This window comes from Nannospalax galili, unplaced genomic scaffold, assembly GCF_000622305.1.
Source record: "Nannospalax galili isolate Female #2095 unplaced genomic scaffold, S.galili_v1.0 scaffold768, whole genome shotgun sequence".
NCBI lineage: Eukaryota > Metazoa > Chordata > Mammalia > Rodentia > Spalacidae > Nannospalax > Nannospalax galili.
Window position 1 is genome coordinate 1,598,345 of NW_008360317.1, and position 24,227 is coordinate 1,622,571.

Below are 24,227 nucleotides of genomic sequence, written 5' to 3' on the forward strand. Positions count from 1 at the left end.
GAAAATCCTTTCCTATGCCTATATCTTGTAGGTTTTTCACAATGTTTTCTTCTAACAGTTTCAGAGTTTCGGGCTTTACATTGAGGTCTTTGAGCCATTTAGAATTGACTTTTGTGCAGGGTGAAAGATAGGGGTTTAGTTTCATTCTTGTACAAGTGGAGATCCAGTTTTGCCAGCACCATTTGCTGAACATGCTGTCTTCCCTCCAGTGATTATTCTTGGTCCCTTTGTCAAATATCAGGTGGCTGAAATTGCATTTACTAGTATTTTGGTCTTCAATTTTGTTCCATTGATCTATGGGTCTATTTTTGTGCCAGTACCATGTTGTTTTTATGACTATAGCTCTGTAATACAGCTTACAATTTGGTATAGTAATCCCCCCAGCATTGCTCTTAGTATTCAGGGTTGTTTTGGCTATCCGAGGTCTTTTATGCTTCCATATGAATCTTAGGATAGTTTTTTTCAATTCTGTGAAAAATGTCATGGGGATTTTGATTGGCATTGCATTGAATCTATATATGACTTTTGGTAGGATGGTCATTTTCACAATATTAATTCTTCCAATCCATGAGCATGGGAGGTCCTTCCATCTTCCAATGTCTTCCTCAATCTTTAAAGTTTTAAAATTTTCATTGTAGAGCTCTTTAATGTCTTTGATCATGTTTATTCCAAGGTTTTTTTTTTTGCAGCTCTTGTGAAGGGGATTGTTTCCATGTGCTCTTTCTCTGATTGCTTGTTACTGGTATATAGAAAGGCTACAGACTTTTGTAGGTTAATTTTGTAACCTGCCACTCTACTGAATGTGTTAATAACTTCTAGGAGTTTTCGTGTAGAATTTTTGGAGTCCCTTAGATATAATATCATATCATCCACAAAAGGGATAATTTGATCTCTTCTTTTCCAATTATTACTCATTTAATTTGCTTCTTTTGTCTTATTGCTCTTGCAAGAATTTCAAGTACTATGCTAAAGAGAAGTGGGGATAGTGGACAGCCTTGTCTGGTTCCTGATTTCAATGGGAATGCTTCCAGTTTTTCTCCATTTGGATTGATGTTGGCTGTGGGTTTGTTATATATGACTTTAATTATGTTGAGATATGTTCCCTCCAGTCCAGTTTTCTCTAGGACTTTAAAGATGAAAGCATGTTGAAAAAGAAGGGTTTGTTACATATGGCTTTAATTATGTTGATGTATGTTCCCTCCTTTCTAATGCCCTCTAGGACTTTGAACATAAATGCATGTTGAATTTTGTGAAAGGCCTTCTCTGCATCTATTGAGATAACATGTGGTTCTTCTCTCTGAGCCCATTTATATGATTTATGATATTTATTGACTTAAATGTATTGAACCATCCCTGCATCTCTGGGATAAAGCCAACTTGATCATGGTGGGTGATTTTTTTGATCTGTGTCTGTGGGCGGTTTGCAAGTATCTCGTTGAGAATTTTGCATCTATGTTTATTAAAGATATTAGTCAATATATATATATTTTTTTGGTTTGGGTCTTTACCTGGCTTTGGTATTAGAGTGATGCTGGCTTCATAGGAGGAATTTGGAAGTTCTCCCTCCATTTCTATCTTTTTGAATAACTTAATTAGTATTGGATGTAGATCTTCTTTAAATGTCTGATAGAATTCTGCTGTAAAACCATCTTGTCCTGTGCTTTTTTTAGTCGGGAGGCTTTGTATTACTGTTTCAATATGCTTTTGTGTTATGTGTCTATTTAAGCTGTTATCTCTTCTTGGTTTAGTTTTGGTGGTTCCCATGCCTGTAGATATCTGTCCATTTCTTTTAGGTTTTCAAATTTAGTAACATATAAGTTTTTAAAGTATTCCCTTATAATGTTCTGTATCTTTCTGGTGTCTTTTGTGATGTTTCCCCTTTCATCTCTGATTTTGTTAATTTGGAGGTGCTCTTTCTTTCTTTTGGTTAATTGGGCTAGCAGTCTGTCAATCTTGTTTATCTTTTCAAAGAACCAGCTCTTGGAATTGTTGATTCTTTGTTTTGTTTTCTTTGTTTCAATTTCATTAATTTCTGCCCTAATCTTTATTTCTTCTTGTCTCCTGGGTTTGGGTTTCATTTGCTATTGCTTTTCAAGTATGTTGAGTTGCAATGTTAAGTCACTTATTTGTGTTCTTTCCAATTTTTTGATGTAGGCACTTAGAGTTATAAACTTCCCTCTAAGGACCACATTCAGCATGTTCCAGAGGTTTTGTTGTCTTGTGTTGTCCTTTTCATTTAATTCCAGGAATACTTTTATTTCTTTCTTAATTTCTCTTTTGACCCATTCATCATTCAGGAATGTGCTGTTTAATCTCCATTTGTTCATGTGGTGATTAGGCTTCTTCAGGTGATTGTAAGCTTTATTGCGTTGTGGTCTGATAGAATGCATGCAATTATTTCATTATTTTTGTATTTATTGAGCTTTGTTTTGTGGCCCAGTATGTGGGCAATCTTTGAAAAAGTTCCATGAGGTGCTCAGTAGAAATTGTATTCTTTGGCTCACCTCCCTCTGCTTCCCTGGGCCTACAGAACCCACCACAGGCCTCTCTCCTACCCACAGGCCCCTCTCTGAGGTAAGTCTCTCTCTGCCCTGTTGACCTATCTAATGGAGTCAGTGGGGGTACCGAAGTCCCCTACTATTAATGGGTTGGGATTAATCTGGGTCTTAAAGTCCTGTAGTATTGTTTTTATGAAGTTGGGTGCACCACAGTTTGGTGAATATATGTTCATGATTTTAAGTCTATTTTGTCATATATTAGAATTGCTACATCTGCTTTCTTCTTAGTACCATTTGCTTTGTATATTTTTTCCATCCTTTCACTTTAAGATAGTGTCTCTCCTTGAAAGTGAGATGAGTTTCTTGCAGACAACAAAAATATGTGTTTTGTTTCTTAATCCATTCACCTAGTCTGTGTCTTTTGACTGGGGAGTTCAGTCACTTAATATATAAAGTTATTAATGAAAGATGAGTATTGAATCCTGTCTTATTTTTATTTCTTTTTACATTTGTGATACAGCTGTACTTTTCCACAGTTATACCTTCATTGAATTTCTTTCCACAACCCCCTGGGTATAGTCATTCCTTTCTCCAGCTCGTTGTATTGTTTCCAGAACTGTCTGAAGGGCTGGTTTTGTGGACATGAATTCCTTCAGCCTATTTATGTCATGGAAGAATTTTCTTTCCCCTTTGACTATAATAGACATTTCGGCTGGGTATAGTAATATGGGTTGGCGTCTGTGGTCATTTAAAACTGGGAATACTTTGGTCCAAGCTCTTCTGGCTTTAATTGCACTGAAAAGTCAGCTGTAATCCTAATGGGTTTTCCTTTATATGTGACTTGTTGTTTCTCTTTTGCAGCTTTCAGTATTGTCTCTTTGTTTTGTTCGTTTACTGTTTTTACTATGATGTGCCATGGAGAGTTTCTTTTCTGGTCCTGTTGTTTGGTGTTATGTATGCTTCTTGTATTTGTATGGGCATGTCTTTCTTTAATTTGGGGAAATTTTCTTCCATGATTCTGTTTAAGATCTGGTCCATGCCATTCTTCTCCTTCCTGTATGCCTATGATTCGTAAGTTTGGTCTTTTAGTGGTGTCACACAATTCCTGCATATTCTATTCTTGTGATTTCTTAAATTTTTCATAATCTTTGCTTGAGTGGTCTAGTTCATCCACTTTATCTTCCAGTCTTGATACTCTGTTTTCCATTTTGTTCATCCTATTAGTGAGGCTTTCTCCTGTTGTTTCTAATTGGTTTACTGAGTATTTCACTTCTTCATTTCAGCCTGAGTATTCTTCAATATTTCTAACTCTTTTCTGAATCATTCAGAAGTTTATCCCTATCTTCCTTCAGGTCTTTGATTTCTTTGTATGTTCTTTAAATTCAGTAAATTCTTTTATCATATTTATAATTGTTCTTTGAGTTCCATGTCCTGCATTATCTCTAGGAGGTTCTCATTGTACTCCTCTAGAGGACTATTTGCATTTGGTGGGGATATGTTATTTTGGTTTTTCATGTGATTTTTTTTTTTTTGTGTTTTTAAGATGGATTTCTTTTGTAGTTTCTGATTCTTGTGTGACTCAAGCCTTCAAGTTTAGGTCTGCTGCTTTTTGTGAACTTTGTATGTCTTTGCAGTTTACTTTTGGGGCATGAAAAGCTGGTTCCTCTAAGCTTCCGGTTCTCTCTTTTGATTCTATACTGGAGTGGCCGGATTGCTTTTGTCTTCAGGAGTTCCCACAGAGGCCCAAGTCACATGAGGATCAGATGCTCTCAGGCTTTCTCCTAAGGTCTGGATCCCTCCAGGAAAGATTTTTGCCTCAGGAAATTGGGCTTGGACTGGCCAGGAAAAATGCTGGTCTAAGGCAGCTGGTGGCCATGTCATCCAGAGATGCAAAGGCAGATGGGGGTGGGAAGCAGCCCCAAGGACTCCTGAGGACTGTACTGAGGAGCTGGGTTGGTCTGGATGCAAAGGATCTGGAAGAGGAAAGGTCAGCCCAGGCATCCTTGAAAGAGGATGGCGGGTGATGCAGGCCCAGGGAAGCAGAGGGAGGTGAGGGTGGGGCCGGGCCCAGAAGCAGTGCTCCTGGGGACCAGAGAATGCACTGAATTATTCTGGATGAAGAGAATCAGGAAGCAGTAGTGCTTCCCCAGTTGTCTGGGGCCCCAAGACAAGGAATGAGACAGGACCCAGGCTAGGAGGAGAGACCGGCAGGGGAGATGTGAGGGTGATTGAGGCTGGGGGAGTCAAGGTGGGGAAGTCACAATAGACTTACCCCAGAGCGAGGCCTGTGGGATGGAGAGAGTCCTGCTGGTCCTACAGTCCTGGGAAGCAGAGGGAGGTGAGGGCGAGACCAAACCCAGAAGCAGTGCTCCTGGGGACCAGAGAAGGCACTGAGTTGGTCTGGATGAAAAGATTAGAAAACAGTAGTAGTTCCCCAGATGTCTGGGGCCCCAAGACAAGGAATGGGACAGGACCCAAACTTGGAGGAGAGACCTGCAGGGGAGATGGGAGGGTGAATGAAGCTGGGATAGTCAAGGCGTGGAGGGCGTGATGGACTTACCTGGAGAGAGGCCTGTGGGTCAGTGAGAGGCCTGCGGCGGGTCCTGCTGGCCCGTATGCAGAAAGTTCTTGCCAGCCTCAGTCACTAGAGTGTTCCCTATGTTTTCATCTAGAAGTTTCAGCATTTAAGGTCTTAAATTAGAGTCTTTGATTCATTTCAACTGATTTTTGTGCAAGGTAAAAAATATGAATCTAATTGCATTCTTTTGTAGGTGGATATCCAGTCTTGCCATCTTCCAATGCATGTTTTTGCTTCCTTTTTCAAGAATTAGGTGGGCAGATTTGTTGGCTTATTCCCAAACCCTCCCTTCTGTTCCATTGGTCTACATATCAGTATCAAGGTGCCCTTACCACTATAGCTCTGTAGTATTATTTGAGGTCAGGTATTATGATAGCTCCAGCTGTGTTTTACTTTTTTTAATTAGTTTGACTATTTGTGGTCTTCTGTGATTCCATATGAATTCTTGGATTTCTTTTTATAGATCTGTGAAATATCAGAATTTTAATAAGTATTGCATTAAATCTATAGATTAATTTTGGTAGCATAGTCATTTTCACAATATTAATTCTGCTAATCAAGGAGTGTGAAAGTTTTTTTCTAATATCTAGTATCTTCTTTGATTTGCTTTTTCAATGTCTTAAAATTTTCATTGTGGGGCTCTTTCTCTATTTTTGTTGGATGTTCCTAGGTACTTAGTTTCTTGTTGAGAAATTTTGCATCTATGTTCATAAAAGAAAATGGTCTGTAATTTTCTTGTTTGTGTCTTTACCTGATTTATCAGAGTAATGCCAGTTTCATAGAATAAATACGGTAGTGTTCTTTTGTTTCCTATTTTGTGGAACAAGATAAGAATTGGCATGAGATCTTCCTTGAAAGTTTGATAGAATTCAGCAGTGAATTAGTCCCGTCTGGGCTTTTATTTTAGGTAAGACTTTTGATTACAGTCTTTCTCACTGCTTGTAATGGGTCTGTTTAAGTTATTTGTATCTTCTGCCTTTAATTTTGGTAGATGCTATTTCCTCTAGGTTTCCCAGTTTTCTAGAGTATAAACTTACAAAATAATCTCTAATAATGCTTTGTACTTTGTTGTAATCTTTTGTAATGACACCCTTTTCATCTCTATTTTTGTTAGTTTTTGTCTTCTATTTTTAGTATATTGCCTAAGGGTTTGTCAATCTTATTAACTGTTTCAAAGAACCATCCAATTTTTGGTTGATTTTGTGTATTGTTCTTTTAGATTCTATTTAATTAATTTCTTCCCTAATCTTATTGTCACTTGCAGTCTACTGGGATTGGGATTGTCTAATTGTCATTTTTCAAGAGCCTTGAGGTATATCATCTGGTTGTTTGTTGAATCTCAGATTTTTCTTTTTTTTTATGTGAATGCTCACTGCTAGACACTTTCCCTTTAGGACTGCTTTGGCTGTGTCTCAGAAGTTCTGGTAGCCTGTCTTCTCATTGTCATTTGTCTCTAGGAAGTTTTAATTTCCTCCCAAATTCTTGGATAACCCACTGTTCATTCAAAAATGCAGTTTAGTCTCCAAGTACATGTGAGGTTTCTGTAGTTTCTCCTGTTAATTTCTAATTTTATTCCATTGTGTTCTGATAGGGACCAAGGAATCATCTCCTTTTTTTATATTTGTTGAGACTTGATATGTTCCCTGTGATATAATACATTTTGAAAAATGGTCCATGTGACACTGAGAAAAATGTGTATTCTCTGTCTGTTGAGTGGGATATTTCATTCCATTCTTTTCTGGCTTTTATGGTTGTTGATGAAAGTCTGGGGAAAATCTTATATTTCAGCTTTTGTATGTGGAATTGATGTTTTCCTTGTGCTGCTTTTAGGATTATTTATTTTGCATTTCTGACATCCTGGCTATGATGTCTCGTGGAGAATCTGCTTTCTGATCATGTCTATTTGGAGTTCTATATATCTCTTGTGTTTGACTGTCTACTTCTTTCTCTAATTATGGGAAGCTGTCTGCTATAATTTCATTAAATAATGTCATTCCATTTTGTCTCTGTTCCTTCTACACCATGACATCTCCAGTTTGTCCTCTTGAATGTGTCCCAGATTCTTGGCAATTTTGTTCATGCTCCTTAACTTTTTTCCTTAAATATGTCTCCTTGTATTATTGTCTTAACTTTGTCTTCTATCTTTAAAACTCATTGTTCTGCACGTTCTTGTCTATTAATGGTAGTATCTGTTGTGGTTTTTATTGTAATGGCCATATGCTTCATCTCAAGTATTTCTGTTTGCTTATTTCTCAATATTTCAATCTCCTTGCTGTCTTTTTCTTCAATACTTTGAATTTACTGACTCCAATTTGCTGACTTTTTAATTCACTTTGGGGACTTTCTTTTCAAGGTCTTGGATAGATTTCCTTAATTCATGCATCTGTTTGAATTAGATACATGATCATTAATTTTTCCAAAAAGTTAGATTCTAAACTTTCTCAGATATTTTGGCTATTTCTATACTTTTGGATTTAGTCATACAGGAATTGGTTGATTGGCTGGGATGGGTCATAGGTGTTGGTTGTGCTGTTCTATACTTTTGGATTTAGTCATACAGGAATTGGTTGATTGGCTGGGATGGGTCATAGGTGTTGGTTGTGCTGTTCTATACTTTTGGATTTAGTCATACAGGAATTGGTTGATTGGCTGGGATGGCTCATAGGTGTTGGTTGTGCTGTTCTATACTTTTGGATTTAGTCATACAGGAATTGGTTGATTGGCTGGGATGGCTCATAGGTGTTGGTTGTGCTGTACTCTTTGTGTTTCTTTTTTGTGCTTTGCACGTGGTGGGGTGGATTCATCCTTTGGTTTTGACTTCCCCTTCTTCGAGTCTATTTGAATGTTTTGTTTTCTGTGATTCTTCTTAGAGAGATATCTGCATGAAGGTCAGCTATTGAGACTGGTGAAACCTGGTGTTGGTTGTGAGGGTCGACAATGGAGACTGGTGAAACTTGGTGTTGTCAAATGGAGTAGCTGAGATAATCCCATCTTGGCCAAGAGTGGAGCTGCACACTGAACACCAAGGCAATCAGATGGCATTAAAACCTTAGTCACCCCTTGGATTCTATGAACCCACTGGTGGCAGGATACTAAATGTCAGATGCTCTTAAGTCTGTGTACTATCTGGAGGCTATCATTAGAGCCACATGCTGGAAGTAACATCTAGACTCCCAATCCTGTGAACTTCAGCAGTCAAAACTTCACACTGATTTTAGAGACCACTGGAACCAAGCCTTCTGTCTCTCATGGGAACCTGGGCACACTGGAGCCAAAGCTCAACCCCTGAACTTAGAGGCCACTGGGGCTGTAGGCATGGTCCCACTCTGTTCCCAGAACCCTCTTGAGCTGGGGGTCTAGTCTAGTTTTCTCTGGATGCACCAGAGCGAAAGTCAGTTCCTACCGTGCTTTCTGGTTCCACAGGAGTTAGAGTCTGGGTTGCACTGTGTTTTCAGGGTCCACGGAAGCTGGATGTCAGAATATAAGGTACACTCTGGTCCCACAGAGACTGGAGTCCAACTGGAACAGAGACCTGGTGGTGCAGTGCTCTCTGGTCATGCAGAACTAAATGTTTAAAAGGCTTCCAGGCTTCAGGCTTACAGAACAGAAAGTACAGAGTTCCCATATAGCTTTGCCCCCTCCTCCAATATATGCTTAATTTTTCCAGTTGCTAACATCTTTCATTCATGTGATAATGTATTTTACTTGATGTGCTATTACACCAATATGTGATTACTATCTAGAAGTCCATAATTCAAAGTTCATGCTCTGTGCTATACTTTCTATGGGTTTTGACATATCTATAATACCATGTACCTATCATTATAGTATCACTACAACAGAATGCCTTTGCAGCTCTGAAAAAATGTCCTGTTTGTCCCCCTGATCACCAGTTCCTCCTACCCTGAATTCCAGACAACTGAACCTTAATTTCCATCAAGCTGCCTTTTCCAGAATGTCATAGAGCTGGAATGATAAAATGTAGTCTTTCAAGATTGCCTTCTTTCACTCAACAATATGTGGTTAAGCTTGTTCTGTATCTTTTCTTGACCTCATAGCTATTTTTTAAATTCACTTAATAGTGTTTTGTTGTATGGCTGTGCTACCGCTTGTTTATCCACTCACTTAATGAAAGAAATCTTAGTTGCTTCCAACAGTAATGTTTAGTAATAATGCTACTGGAAATATTCACATGCAGATTTTCGTGTAGCCATAAATTCTAAGGAGTAAAATAGCAAGATTCTATGTTGAGCATGTTTAGTTTGGAAGACAATGCCAAATTCTCTTCCTAAGTAACTGCACCATTTCATATTTCCATCAACATGGAACAGTAATTCTGGTCCACATCCTTCTCAGCACTTAGTGTTGTGTTTTGGATTTTAGTCATTCTAATAGTTGTGCATTGTGTATCTCATTTTAATTTGCAATTTCATAATGATACCTTTATTATTATATATTAAGCAACTTCTTTATTGGTCATTTATATATCTTTCTCTAAAATGTGTTTAGACTTTTTTGGATAATTTAAATTGGGTTAGTTTTGGTTTTACTGTTGAGCTTTAAGTATCCATTGTATATTTTGAATGTCTGTCCTCCATCAGACCTGTATTTTACAAGTTTGGGGATGTCTTTTTAGTCTATCAGCAGTGTATTTAACAGAAGACATCTTCAATTTTTAACTCAACTTATATTTTTTATGGACTATGCTATATCTAAAACATTGTCAAACCCAAGGTTATCTATATCTTCTAAGTTATCTTCTAGAAGTTGTATAGGTTTGTATTTGTTTCTTAAATTAACAGTTCTTCCTTGGTTAACATTGTGAAAGGTACAAGGTACATGTCTAGACTTTTTTTTCATACAGGTATCCAATTGATCCAGAAACTTTTGTTAGGAAAGCTTTTCTTTTTCTGTTTGAATTTCCTTTATTCTTTCATCAAAGATTAGTTGATTGTACCTGTGCACATTAATTTTGGGCTTTCTATTCTGGAACTTATTTTATTAGAAATAATTCTGATTATTTGCTAAATTTGGCTTCAGAGAAAGAATGATGAGACATTGGTGATACTCTTTACTTTTCTTTGTTCACATAATATTTCCGGAAGAAAAACAGATTACTTTGGTTTTAAACATCTGACAAGTCTTGATTTTCTAATTAAAAAATATTTATTATTTTTATTTTATGTGTATGAGTGTATTGCCTGCATGTATATGAGTGTACCCATGTCATGCAATGCTGCAGAGGTCAGAAGAGGACTTCAGATTCCCCTGGAACTGGAGTTAAGGACGGTTCGCAGCCGCCATGTGGGTGCTTTGTCTTTTTGAGACAGGGTCTCCCTGTAGCCCCAGATGTCCTGGAACTCACTATGTAGACCAGGCTGGCCTCAAACTCACAAAGATCCACCTGCCTCTGCCTCCCAAGTGCCAGGGTTAAAGGTGTGCACCACCACGCCCGGCTATTTCTAATTTTTTAATAATACTTTTATTGGTTCTTTGAGAATTTCATACAATGCATGTTGATCATATTAGGACCCTCCCCATCTCCTCTCAGATTCACCCCACTTCCCTCCCCACCTCTTCATGTCCTCTAATTTTTTTAAAGGCCTATCAAATCCAATTTGTGTTCTGAAAACTCCTGAATGTGAGTCCACCCTCTGAGACAGGGGCTCACTATATGACTCTGGCTGACCTGGAACTCATTGTGTAAACCAGGTTGGCCTGGAACTCACAGAGATCCACCTGTCTCTGCCTTCTGAGTTCTAGGATTAAAGGTATATGCCACCACACCTTACCAAATCTTAATTTTTTTTTAAGTGTGTTAGTGTGAAACCATTGGTATTTTGTACTGTGGTATCTATAATCAAAGAAAATGAGCGTTTTAACAGCGAGGTTTTTTTTTAAGGTAGAAGTTGTCACCTTCATGATTATTACTACCATGATTAAGTGTAATACAGCTGGATTTGACTCAGTTTGCTTTGAACCCAAGGTCTGGGCTGCAGACATCTGAAGATCTTATGCAAATTATTTAATCAAGATTCAGTTTCTGCAGTAAAGAAATGGAAATAATGACATATACCAATCTGGACTGTGGTAAAGGTTAAATAATAAAATGCATTTGAAATGGCTTTTGTAAAATGAGAAATTCTAAAGAAATGTTGGGTATTGTTTATTGATTGACAAAACTTGAAGACCTATTTTAAAGATCATGTCATCCAGCTCCTGTCAATCAGCAATTAAAGCATTAAAATATTATAATTACTAAGAATGTTTTTACAAATACCCTCTGGAAAAGCAGATCCCACAAAATTCCATCAAACTGTATTAAAGATTTGTTTTACTCTAAGCCATGGCACATTATATGTAATTTGTCTTTCATACTATGTTATTTTTATCCTTTCTTTGGTGGAAAACTTAAAAAATTCTTCATTTTATACTACAGATAATATTTGAGGAATAAATTACTTATATATGAATATGGAATATTATTGCTTTTAATTTTTCTTAATCAGAGAATTAGCCTATTGAAGACATTGATGATAGATATTACTCACCAAGAAAGTAGCACTAACAATAATCTTTAAATGTTTAAACTAAAATAATAGTAGAAACTATGTGTTTCTGTCTTATTCTATTTGGGGTGCTACAACAAAACAACAAAGACTAATTTAGAAAGAACAGAAATATATTTTCTCATATTTCTCTGGCTGAGAAGTATGAAATCAAGGCATTTGGTCTCGTGGAGGTGTTCTTGCTATATCCTCACATGGCAGAATAGAAAGGGCAAGCTAGCCAAACTGCAAAAAGACGTGTCTGTTATATGGGCCTTAACCCACTCCCGAGCCCACCACCAATCAAACCACTGCTTAAGGGCAGAAACTCTTCATACTATTGTGCGGGCAACACTTGAATTTTAGAGGAGCCACATTCAAACCATAAAGTTCCTGAACTGGTCTAGTTTTATTAATCCATTAGTTCATAAATTCAGTCAATAAATTGAGCTCCTGGCTCCATAAAGCTCAGTTGGGCTTGGTGCAATAGGAAAACTAAAATGTATTGGAAACATCCATCATCACAAGACCTCAGCAGCTGAAAAGATCAGCTTCCTGTGGATGTTTGGGTACCAGGGCTTCTTCCTACACATACTCCTCCTGAGTACGATGCAGTACAGTGGGCACTCAGGACATTCCAGGCTGAAGTGGCATGTGAAAAAGAGCATCTCCCTGTCCATTTCTTCTTTCTTTTATTCCTGAAAAATGTAGAATTTAGTCAACAAAGGCAGTTTTATCTCTTCCTAATACTGAGTGCAGTGCTGGCCCTGTGACAATGGAAGTGAATTCTATTATACAGAGTTCACTGAGCTGGACAGGTGTTTGCTAGGCTGTGGGAAAGAAATGAGTAGCAACTTGATAGATCTAACAATTATTCACTGAATAAAAACAACTTCTGGGAGAATCCTCACACATGATGTTTCAATGTTTTTTAACTTGTAGACACAGTTTAGTTTCTCTAAAAAAACAGGAGGCAACTGATAGTAAATACTATAAGTGTAAACACATTCTGTAAAACACTGCAACATTAAGACAATAGATGTTGCTTTTTTACTTATGAAAAATGTAATTTCTTCATTTTAACTCCAATTTTCTTTCTTTCTCTAAAAATTCTAACCACATAGTTGTATGGATCATCAAGTGAGTTTTTTGTTTAGTGATATACTTTAAAGAAATTATCACATATGTCATTAAAGGGTTTTTTTCCCCCCTGATTCTATGCTCCAGTTTCCGCTAATAAAAGCAGCCTTGATCATAATGGGGTTAAATTCAAGAACTTTTCTGTCTAACAGGAAAGAACTCACTGGTTATATAGATTAGCATTGGGAATTTTGAGAGCTAAACTAAAAAATAGCCAGTATTTTTAAATACTGCTTGACAGTTAAGAGAGAGAGAGAGAGAGAGAGAGAGAGAGAGAGAGAGAGAGACTACAGAGGCCAGAAGACAGTGTTCAGCGTTGGATCCTTGGACTTATAGGTGGCTGTGAGTTGATGACATGGGTGTTGAGAACCACACTTGGGTCCTCTGGAAGAGTAGCCACTGTTTTTAATTGTTAGACTATCTCTCCAGTTCATCAAAGGTTATTTTAGAAACAAATTTTTATAAGCTACAATGCAAGCAGCAATTCAGTATTTAATATAGGAAATAAAATATATAAAATTGTAACAACCTCACTATAAAGAAAAATATAGATGATCAACATGAAAATACACCCACCATGAAAATCTGAATAAATGATTTACATTGTAATACAATTCCTCCAATAAATACTTTAGACAGTGTTAAGACTTTTGTTATTTTTATATTAAAACCTGTTATTTTTATATATTATAGGTTTATATGAGTGTCTCTGAGAGCTATAAAATGCCTTTGTATATCAAGATCAAAATTGTAGTCATGTAATTTGTACTCTGTCTAGTCCACCAGGATCCCTGGTTTTATGGGGGATTTCAGAATATTATTACATAATGGAATAAATGCTTTCAGATTTCCCATAAAACACTCAAGGCAAAACAGATAGTAACCTGTTTATGAAATAAAATCTCTATTTCTAAGTAAGTTTAGCCCATATGTGTTATTTTTTAAGATGAACTAAATTTAATGTTCATGATTATGTTAGAGATATTTTTAGACACCACACAAAAATTAGATACCATCACCTCATATCTTTAGCTTTCTAAAATGGAGTTCATCCATTCAAAGGTTTCACAAAGTAGATGGGAGACAAAACTAATAAACATGAACCAGTAAATTAAACATAAGATCATTCTATTTAAGTATGGAATTGATATAATTACATCACATAATTCATTTCATATTGGTTCAAAAGTCAGTATTCTTTCATCCATTGGTCTAGTTTCTCACATAAAAATTCCACCGTTACATGAGAAACCGTATGTATGTGCCATTAATCATTCTGAGTTTAGATTTTCTTTGGAGTTTGTTTCTTTGTGTCTATGCAAGACATTAACACTATGGAATGATTCTGCAGTAGAAATAAGAGAGACAGTACTTTACATTTTCATTGTTTCTAGTTTAAAAGCTGAGACTGCTTCTTATGCAAATGAATTATGTATACTCACCATCAACACCTTTCACTGTAAGGACCTGAAAGACAACACTGTGACCTGTAAATATATTTTGATACTGGGTAACAGGGCCATGAGTTCATTAATTAGTATAATAATTAGAAATTAGAAACATATTCTGGACCATTTAGTACATTAAAGGATACATTTAGAAAATAGCATTAAAAATATGGGGGAAAATAGATTACAACACAAAGGAGGGCTTGAATGTATTTGCTTATTTAGGCAAATACATAGCTCTTTATCTGTCTTTGCTGTTTAATTAGTATTTACCAAGCTTTGTCAAATCCCAGCAGGCTGCTGATATCAGTTCCTCAGAACCCTGGCCTGGCATTCCCCATTATTGTCTTTCTCAGTAAATCTTGGTGGTTGTGTTTTGTTTTGTTTTTCTTATTTAGCCTCTGCTCTCAGTAAGAGGTTTGCTTCCAGGGTTCCCTAAATATTCTATTTGAGAGTAAGGGTGTAATTGGATGGTAGAACTTGACTTAGCATATGCCAGACCCTGGATTCAATCCCCAGCAACATATCAATACCTCCTGCTTATGAAATCCAGTCACTGCAACCACTGCAAATGGGAGCAATTATTTCTGACCTGCAAGAACCTGGTATAGACCAGCCACAGTTCATTTCTAGCATCCCCCTACTCCACAGTTTCCTCACCACCTAGAAAGAAGGGAAAATGTACTGATCCCACTCTTCTATTCAAGAGTCATTCTGGTTTGTGTTGGGTATTTGGTGAGTTTGAATATAGCATAATCCCTAAATGGCACCAAGGCCATGAGTACGGCTTGCTAGCTCAGAGCAGGAGGAAGAATCCAAGTCTCTTTTGTCTCTCTGACTCTTAGAAATGTGTATTTGGAGTATGTAACAACATAATAAAAGAATGAAGGAAATGTAGGCATAATAACAGTTATTACATTTAAATTTTAACTACCTATATATTATTTATTTCATTTTTAAAGAACAATATAAGTGAAATAAGTTGTATTTGTGATATTAACTTTAAGGACCGAAAGACCTTGCTATACTTTGTGCGTTCATCTTGCTAATTGTAACAAGATAAAATGTGAACCTAAAGGATTCCCAGATAGTAGCCCAGTATAGAACTGGGAAAATGAACAGCAGACCTCAATCTTATCCAAAGGAATATTGACAACTGATTACCGCTAGATGAAGACCAGCCGACTCTTCTAAAACAAAGACCTCTAGATAGGCTGACTAGATTCACCAGAAGGGCATGTAGTGGGGAATGGCTAGGGGTGCTGACAACACAGCAGACAGTAGCAGGGATATCAGAGTATAAGGGCTCTAGTGGGGGGAGGGAGGCTATGGGAGGGTGCTATCTGGGAAGTGGATGTAAAAATTTTTTAAATAAAATGTGAACCTAAGTACCAAGCCATCTCCAAACGTAGGAAATTTTGAATGGATACAACTTTTCACAATGGAATTGCATCTCTTCAGAGAAGCAGATGCCATCATCTTATGAGTCTGTGAATTGCCCTGTAACTTCAAAAATGTGCTAAGGAGAAGTAATTAGACACTAGTTTGGGAAATCCTACCAGTTTGAGAGACTTGGAGTTTCTACCAGAAGCTTGCTGCTCAGGGACACCCAGAACAAGGTAAAAGGTAAAGACTCCATGTCTTTGGACACCTGCCAGTACCAGCACAATGAGTGACATCATAAAGAAGCATCTCAGGGCTAGAGAGAAGGCTCAGTGGTTAAGAGCACTAGCTGCTATTCCAGAAAACCTGGGTTCAGTTCCCAGCACCCACATGGCAGCTAACAACCATCCTTAACTCCCGTTCCAGGAGATCTAACACTCCTCTTCTGGCCTCTGCAGGCATTGCATAACATGAGTGACTTACATGCATGCAGGCAAAACGCTCATACACAAAAAACAAGAATAAATAAATAAGAAAGAAGCAGCACAGAGGGGACCACATCACTGACTACTATCACTGCTGAATGAATGCCTGTATTTCCTCCCTTTACTCATTTTTCATACAGAGCTTCAAAGCAAAACCTAAGACAAATCCTGAACAAAATCCAAATATAACACGTTTTTTCCAACCTTTCTTTTTCCATTGATGGAGAATGTAGTACATATGATATATGTATCCCCGTCTCAAGAGTGTGGAGAAGAGAGTTATATGGGATGCCTTTACTCTGCTGGGCCTCCAGATAACTAATCATAGGACCCTCACTTGGAAGCTCCCTTCAAATGAGCAAGCTGGTTGTGTACTAACAATGAAAAACATCTTACATCACCAATGAAATTTCAGTAAAACTCTGGAAGCACACTAAGAAATGACAAAAGTGAACAAATAACAAACCACCTACTACATGTCTTAATTTCATTTTCTGTTATTGTGATAAAATACTCTGACAAAAAACACTTAAGGGAGAAAGGGTTTACATATCTTAATTTCAGCTTCTGTTTTGATGAAATGCCTTGATAAAAACAACTTAAGGGAGAAAAGGTTTCTTTGGTTCACAGTTCCAGAACACAGTGCATCATTGCTGGGACATTAAGGGGGCAGGAACTTGAAGCAGCTGGTCACACCACAGCCATAGCCGAGAACAGAGCTGTGAAGAGAGAGCAGAGGACTACTACGTGCATGCTTGTGCTCAGCTTGCATTCTCTTGTTCATTCAGGCCCAGCTCGTGAAATGAACCACCCACATTCAGGGTAGGTGTTCCCACCTCAGTTAACCCAGTTAAGAATGTCGTCACTCTTAGGCATGCCCACAGGCCAACATAATCTAGACAATTCCTCATTGAGACTCCATTCCCAGGTGATTCAACATTGTGTCAAATTGACAATCAACGCTAACCACCATCTATCAGCAAGAATAATCCTTATGTTTGAAGTGATGATGGCTCCTAGGCATTTCCAGCTTAAATCATTATACTATTATTGCCAAAAAAAAAAAAAGAGGGGTGGGGCATTCATTAGTAAGCCTGTGAAATGAGGCCTCTAATTAGTATCATAAATTATAAAATTTAAATCATTTCTAAGTGTCTCCTATATTAGTCACGTTCTCTAGAAGAATAAACCCAATAAAGCACACATGTGGGGCTTAGATTGGCATACAATTGGAGGCTAGAGAGTCCAACATCAGACATCTGCACATAAGAGAGCCATTAAACCTAGTGATCACTCAGTTTAGGAAGCTGGAAGCCTCAGGAGAAACCAATGACAGAGTAAAGGTCTGGGGCAGAAGGCCTAGAAGCTGCTTTGAGTCCCAGTATGATGCTGGGTGGAAAGGCCGAAGAAATCAGAGCCTGCTCTTCCCAGGAAAAGGCAGCAGCAATCCAGACACACTAGCTCAGAAAGCATACGGATGGCTTGCTTTTCCACTCTGACTCCATCTGGCCCCCAGCTTATTCAGGGCATGTCTTTCCCCCTTATTTCCTGTTCCACATCTCTGGAAATCCCCTCAAAGACATACTCAGAATTATACTTGACTTGCTTTACTCATTTCCTTGACAACTCTCAATTCAGTCAAGTTGACAAGATGAACCATCATAATTGTAAAGCTTTATCATTCATATTCAAAGCATCTAGGGCATTTCCACCTAACTGACAGAAAAAAAAAAAAAAAAGCTCCCAAATAATCCAACTTGGATTTGAGCGGGCATGGCTAGAGTTTAGGGTTCTGATTTTCTTTCTGATGCTCTTTCATAGATGCCTTCATGATGCACAAAACCCGAGGGAGGCCTCCCTTGCAACAACTCAAATGAGACACAGTATTTATTACTTTAAACTTGATGCACTTAAAACATAGCCACATGCTGAGTTCCAGTTTGGATAGAACATTTTAACAGGAATAAGCATAAATTTCTTCATTAATTTTGTTTTTGCTAGATTAAAATCAAAAGTGAAAATATTTCTCTTAGAAAGTAGTTAATATTTAATATTTGTTTAATAATTTAATGTCATTTCTTCAGAACCAATACGCAGTACTGAAATAATTTAGACAAACTATGCTGTATATTGTAGTTCAAAAGTTAAGACAGAAAGTCAGTTACAGTGAGAATTCATAATGAAATGCTGGTGCGATCGTCACCACTAACTGACACAGGTCATTCTGAATCCTTTCCTGCGTCTTCCCTCTACCTGCAGAAGCTTTCTATTCATTTTGTGCTCAATGACTTCTTCTTTTCCTTTAACCTCAAGCCCATTTGTTGTATGATTATTAAATCCTAAGAATGTCTCAAAATCACTCCGATAATTGAATACAAACCCTCATCTAGTTGCTCATAATTCCTCTCCTTTAAGCAGAGAGTTTAACCCAGGCAAGGGGTTTAGAGAAAGCTCTCCAGAGATTATTTTTTCCTTGTTAACTGTATAGGATCTTCATGTTATAATGCGTACACTTTACAGCTCATATTCAGTGTTGCCAATCTGCCTTTGAAAGTATTCAATTAATTCAACCATGGTCACCTTTATTAGCACTGTGTGAATGGGAAGTGTCTGACATTCACAGTGTCCTTTTTACTTTTTTTTTTTTTAAAACGGGGATTACAGGGATTAATGTAGTCCAGGATTGCCTTGGACTCACTGTGTAGTCAAGGATGACACTGAACTTCTGATCCTTCTGCCTCCACCTTCCAAATACTAGGATTACAGGCATGCACCCCATGCCCGGATTATGTGGTATTGGGGATTGAACCCAGGGTTTCATGCATGCTAGGCAAGCACTCTACCAATGGAACTACATCCTCAGCCCCTTGACCATCTTAACAGCTAACAAAGAATAACATAAAAAATCCCATGTAAGATTAGTTTATTCATTTAAACTAGCTATTTAATAAAGAATATAAAGTCATGTTCCATATGTCAATTTTCTAGAAGCAAATTGCGACATCTACACTTTATTAGATCACACTGGTTAGTCTATTCATAGCCAGCTTCTTGTTTTAATCTTCCATACACTGTCATATTTGTGAATCTAATCATATTTTTAATAATTTATGCATGTGTGTTTTGCCTGCATTTAAGTGCACCTGTGTCATGCCTGCAGAGGTCAGAAGAGGGTGTTGGGTTCTCTGGAACTGGAGTTATGGATGGTCATTAGCTGCCATGTGGGGGCTGGGAATGGAACCTGGGTTCTCTGCAAGAGCAGCCAGTGCTCTTAAAAACTTAGCCATCTCTCCAGGCCTGAATTTAATTATTTTTACGGGTGTAATGATTATTGGTAGTTTAAAAAGAGAAGACAGATCTAAAGAAAAAATGAGTTCCCTAGCTTATTACATTAGAATAATTATATTACAAAGTAAATATCAAGGTTTTCTTATTTATATATTTAGTAAATCTTTCTGAAATGTAGGTCAACAAATCTTTAGACAAATATACAGTAAACATTAATTCTGTAGATTACACCGAGGCCTTTTAATAGAGAGCTTTATATATTTGGTGTGCTCACTCCCTTCATATCATGGGGATTCCTAACAAAGTAAACCAAGACATGATCTCTTACTGAAGTATTTGGTGTCAAGTGGCAGACAGCACAAAGAACCCCATGATATCAAAACTGAATTAAATCACAAAGTGCAATTAATAGCTTGCCTCTGGTATTAGGCCATTTTCTTAAATGTTTGATAACCTTAAAGCAGAAATATTTAAGATGGGTTTCAGAGGCCCTCTTTCCAGTATTTTATTAAGTAATTGCCACAAGAGTGCTAAGCATCCTACAGAACATTCCAGAAGTCACTGATTCTAGTGAGCTAAGTAGTGACATTGTAAACACTTCAAAGATTCCAATTTCTTAGTCAGGTATCTGCCACTGTGACAAAATGCTTGGCTTTGTCAGTTCATAACTGTTGTAGGCAAAGGCAGATAATGGTAGGGCATACATGGTGAAATAAAGCTGCTCCCTTCACAGTGGATGGGAAGCAAAGAAAAGGGGGCAGGGTTCCACTCTCCTTTAAAACCAAATCTCTAGTGACCTAATTACCTTCCACCAGGCCCCACCTTGTAAAGGGTCCACTATCCCCCAACTGTGCCAAAGGCTGGACCAAGCCTTTGGCATAAGGACTCTGGGGGAAACTTAAGACCCAAACTTCAACAACAATCAACACTGGTATTTCTGATGTTGACTTCTGGGGTTCCACTTCTGCTTGCTACCCTCTGCACAAACTCAAGCAGACTCTTTTTTGTTGTTTATTTTAAGTTCACTCCCTAGGACTTTTATTTTTTAAGTTTTCATTTTATTTTTGATGAGTGTCTTTACATTATGTCCAATGCTTTCAGTCCCCCATCAATTCCCATGCCCCCCACTCCTCAATTTCTTGTCCTCTTGATTGTTATATATACATACACATTTATAAACATATATACTGCACTAGTTCATATTATTGATGCTGTGTGTACCACTATGCAGGCGCAGGGATCTCGGGGTGCCAGCTGCTGGGCGTGGCACCGGTCTCCTGCGTGCACCTGGGGTGCGGCGGGTCCCGCACCACGTCGCTGTGGGTCTCTGCTACCGGGGCTGGCCTGGTCGGGTTCCGTCCCAATTTCCACCGTGCACTCCCTTGAGATACGAAATCCACCGGCCGCTGAATCATGTGGGGATGTGTGAGGACGGCCAAAGCTGGATTTCCGTGAGTCGATGTCGGAAGGATAGCACCCCCCGGGGAGACTGGATCGTAGGCAGTAAGACACAGGACTCAGCTCAGCCAGTGGTACAGCCCCTTTATTCAGTGACTCAGCTCGGCTCCAAGTCCTAGTGATCTAGCTCCGATTATTGAGGGAAAACCAGGATACTTTATACTGTGGGGGTAGTGGTAAAAGCCTTAGCTGATAGGTACTTTTAGGATGCCTCATTTACATGTGGTGGTGGGCTCCTGCCAGGCTGCCAGAAATTGTCTGAAAATCTCCTATGCCAGAGGCCATGGTTTTGGTAGGGCATCTGTGGCGGCCACTTCAAAAGGTGAGTCAGGAAGAGAGTAGGGAGGCGCCCTGCTGAAAAGAGGAGTCCTCCGTTCGCACCGAGCCAACATGTAGCTATCCAGACATGGAAAGACTACAACCCAAAACAGCAGGAGTCCCCAACATACCACTGTTAGGGCTGCCCATTTGGGATTAGATAGCCTTTCAAGAGCTCATCCCTGGAGAAAACAGATCCTCCCTTAGCATCCAGGAATTTCCTATAGCTCTTCATCTTGAAGTGGGACCCTGTGACATGCACCCTGCCATCTATGTTGGCATGTCAATTGGTTTTGTCATTATGTAGACCTCATTAGACTTCCACACTGTGGAGATTCCATTGGTGCAGCTTCCCTCTCTTGTCTAGGATGCAGTAACTAGCAGCAGGTGTCTTGTTCCTGTGGTTCCTATATTCTTTCTTCCCCCTCTTCCACAGTGTTCCCTGAGCCTTAGATATAGAGGTTGCATTGTAGATGTGTCACTTAGGGTTGGGCACCTCACAGTCACCCAATTGTGGAAATTTGCAATAGTCTTCATTTGCTGCAGAAAGAAGCTGCTTTGATGAATGGTAAGTGGTACACTTGGCAGACTCCATGTTGATTTACTCTAAGTGCCAAAGCAAGGTAACAGGAATTCCCACAGAAAACATCTATGATGAGGAAAGTTCACATTGCAAAGTAAGCTTAGTTTCTTAGCTGTTTCTTCCTTTATCACATGTACTTTAAAATATGTTTACTGCTCAGTGAAACAGACATCAAAAAAAAAAAAAAAGCCCCAAACCTTTAAATACAAGTATCTTTACTAGTGGCCTATGACCCAATAGGTCACAAATTGTTTACTCGCAGACTTCCAAGAGGAACACTAGTGGTTATAAAGGGGAAACTTCTAGCATAATGCTACTGGCATTCTGATCCAATGACTTACAGACATGGAGTTTTCTGAACCCGTGTTTATAATTACAAGTATATTGACAGAATTGCAGAACGCTTACCTTCTGGAATGAATTTCACCAATTTAACTCCTAGAGCATTTCTCAGCCCTGTGTAGGTATTGTCTGCTTTGATTTTTTAAAACTGTTCCACTGATTTTCTATATAAAAATTTGATTTGCAAAACAATTTTGTCCATGTTGTTTTATTCATTATAGATCATACCTTATAGAATTCTGTCATTATAAACTTGTAGATTTGGGCTGATTGTCTATGAAAGTCCATCACCTAAATCCCCAGCTTTGAAACCTCCCTCCAGTTGCTGTCTACAACAGATTCCACTTTTCCTGCCAGTTCTATTCTGCTTTGTATTTTTGCTAAGATCTCCCTTTCCTGTTTTCACAAAGATTCATTATAGATCATACCTTATAGAATTCTGTCATTATAAACTTGTAGATTTGGGCTGATTGTCTATGAAAGTCCATCACCTAAATCCCCAGCTTTGAAACCTCCCTCCAGTTGCTGTCTACAACAGATTCCACTTTTCCTGCCAGTTCTATTCTGCTTTGTATTTTTGCTAAGATCTCCCTTTCCTGTTTTCACAAAGATGTCATGACTCTACAGTGCTCTCAAGATAAAACTTAGCCACTGTCAATTTTATATCATGCTTGCTATTCTTATCAGAATAGTCATGAATTTTATTAAAGGTTAGTCCTTTATATTCATTTCCTGAAGCAAAAGTATCAGCAGAGGACACGGGTGCCTAGCAGGGTAGCAGCATTGTGCTTCAGCAATATATATTTAAACCATAACCAAGTGAAGCTTAACATTTTAGAGAAAAGCTGATGTGTGCAGTAAAGTACAAGAATTATACTAGTGGAATGTGAGAAGGGCATTCATTCTATGGCTTATTTAAGATGTAGAGAAATAAGAAATTACTGAACCATCAAATTAGACTATATTCTGGAGCCTAAATAATATGGTAGGTGATAAAAGCCTGCTGCAAACTAGCTGAAATAAAAAACAGACTATGTACGGATGGAATTCAGACACAATAAGGACTGCCTGGTGGTAGGCCTAGGCACCTGGGGGCAATAGTTTACCTTACTGCTAAACTATCTGAAGGGCCTCTTGCTGGCAACATTATATCAATTCTCAATTCTCTAACAAATTTTATGGGGCACGGTGAGCTGGCTTTATTCACCAAGCCCTAATATGTGATATTTGCTTGCAGATTCCACAGATACTGAGAGCAACCTTAAAGATAACAGGATTCCATGCACACCGTAAGATTAAATGCTGATAATGAAAGGGGTTTTCACAAGCACCAGAAATGAACATGTACAGAAAACTAGATGCCATGTCTGAGACCCAGGCGCTTAGAAATTATGATGAACTATAAGTACTGTTCTTTAATAGATACAGATGCTTCAAAGGCACAGAGGGGCAAAGAATGAATTAGCTCTGGGAAAACTTTCCAAAGAAGGTGACATTGATGTAAAACTTGCAGGATGAATGAAAAAGAAGGTGCTTATTACACAGAGAAGGAAAGAAGAGAACAACTAAGATACTTTAGATCAAGGCTCTTGCCTGTTGGCTGAGGTTATCAGTAATAATTCCCTTCCACGACATGTTTTTGGTCTGTCTATTCTGGACTGGGTGAGTGATCTGAACCAGTCTACAGGTAATAGATGTTCTCATTTCTTCCATTTCTGGGTCAGAAGGCTTATTTTATCTATCAGTGTTTTGGAAAAGGTCACAAAATCCATGGTAAATTTACTTTCCTTCAGTTTTACCAATGTGGTCCTCTCATCACCAAATATATAACATGTTTTATCAAAATAACATCTTTTTAAAAAAGGCAACCAACATTTTTTTAACAAAACACTATAGTGGGGCTAGAGATGGCTCACAGGTTAGAGCACTGGATGCTCTTGCAGCGGACCTGGATTCAATTCCCAGCACCCACATGGCAGCTAACAACTATGCATAACTTGAGTTCCAGGGGAATTACATGCCCTCTTCTGACTTTCGCAGGCATTACAGGACACAGGTGCACTTAAATACATGCAAGCAATACACTCATATACATGAAATAAAAACAAATAAAAAGATTTTAAATAAAATAAAAAACACTATAGTGAAAAAACCCTTA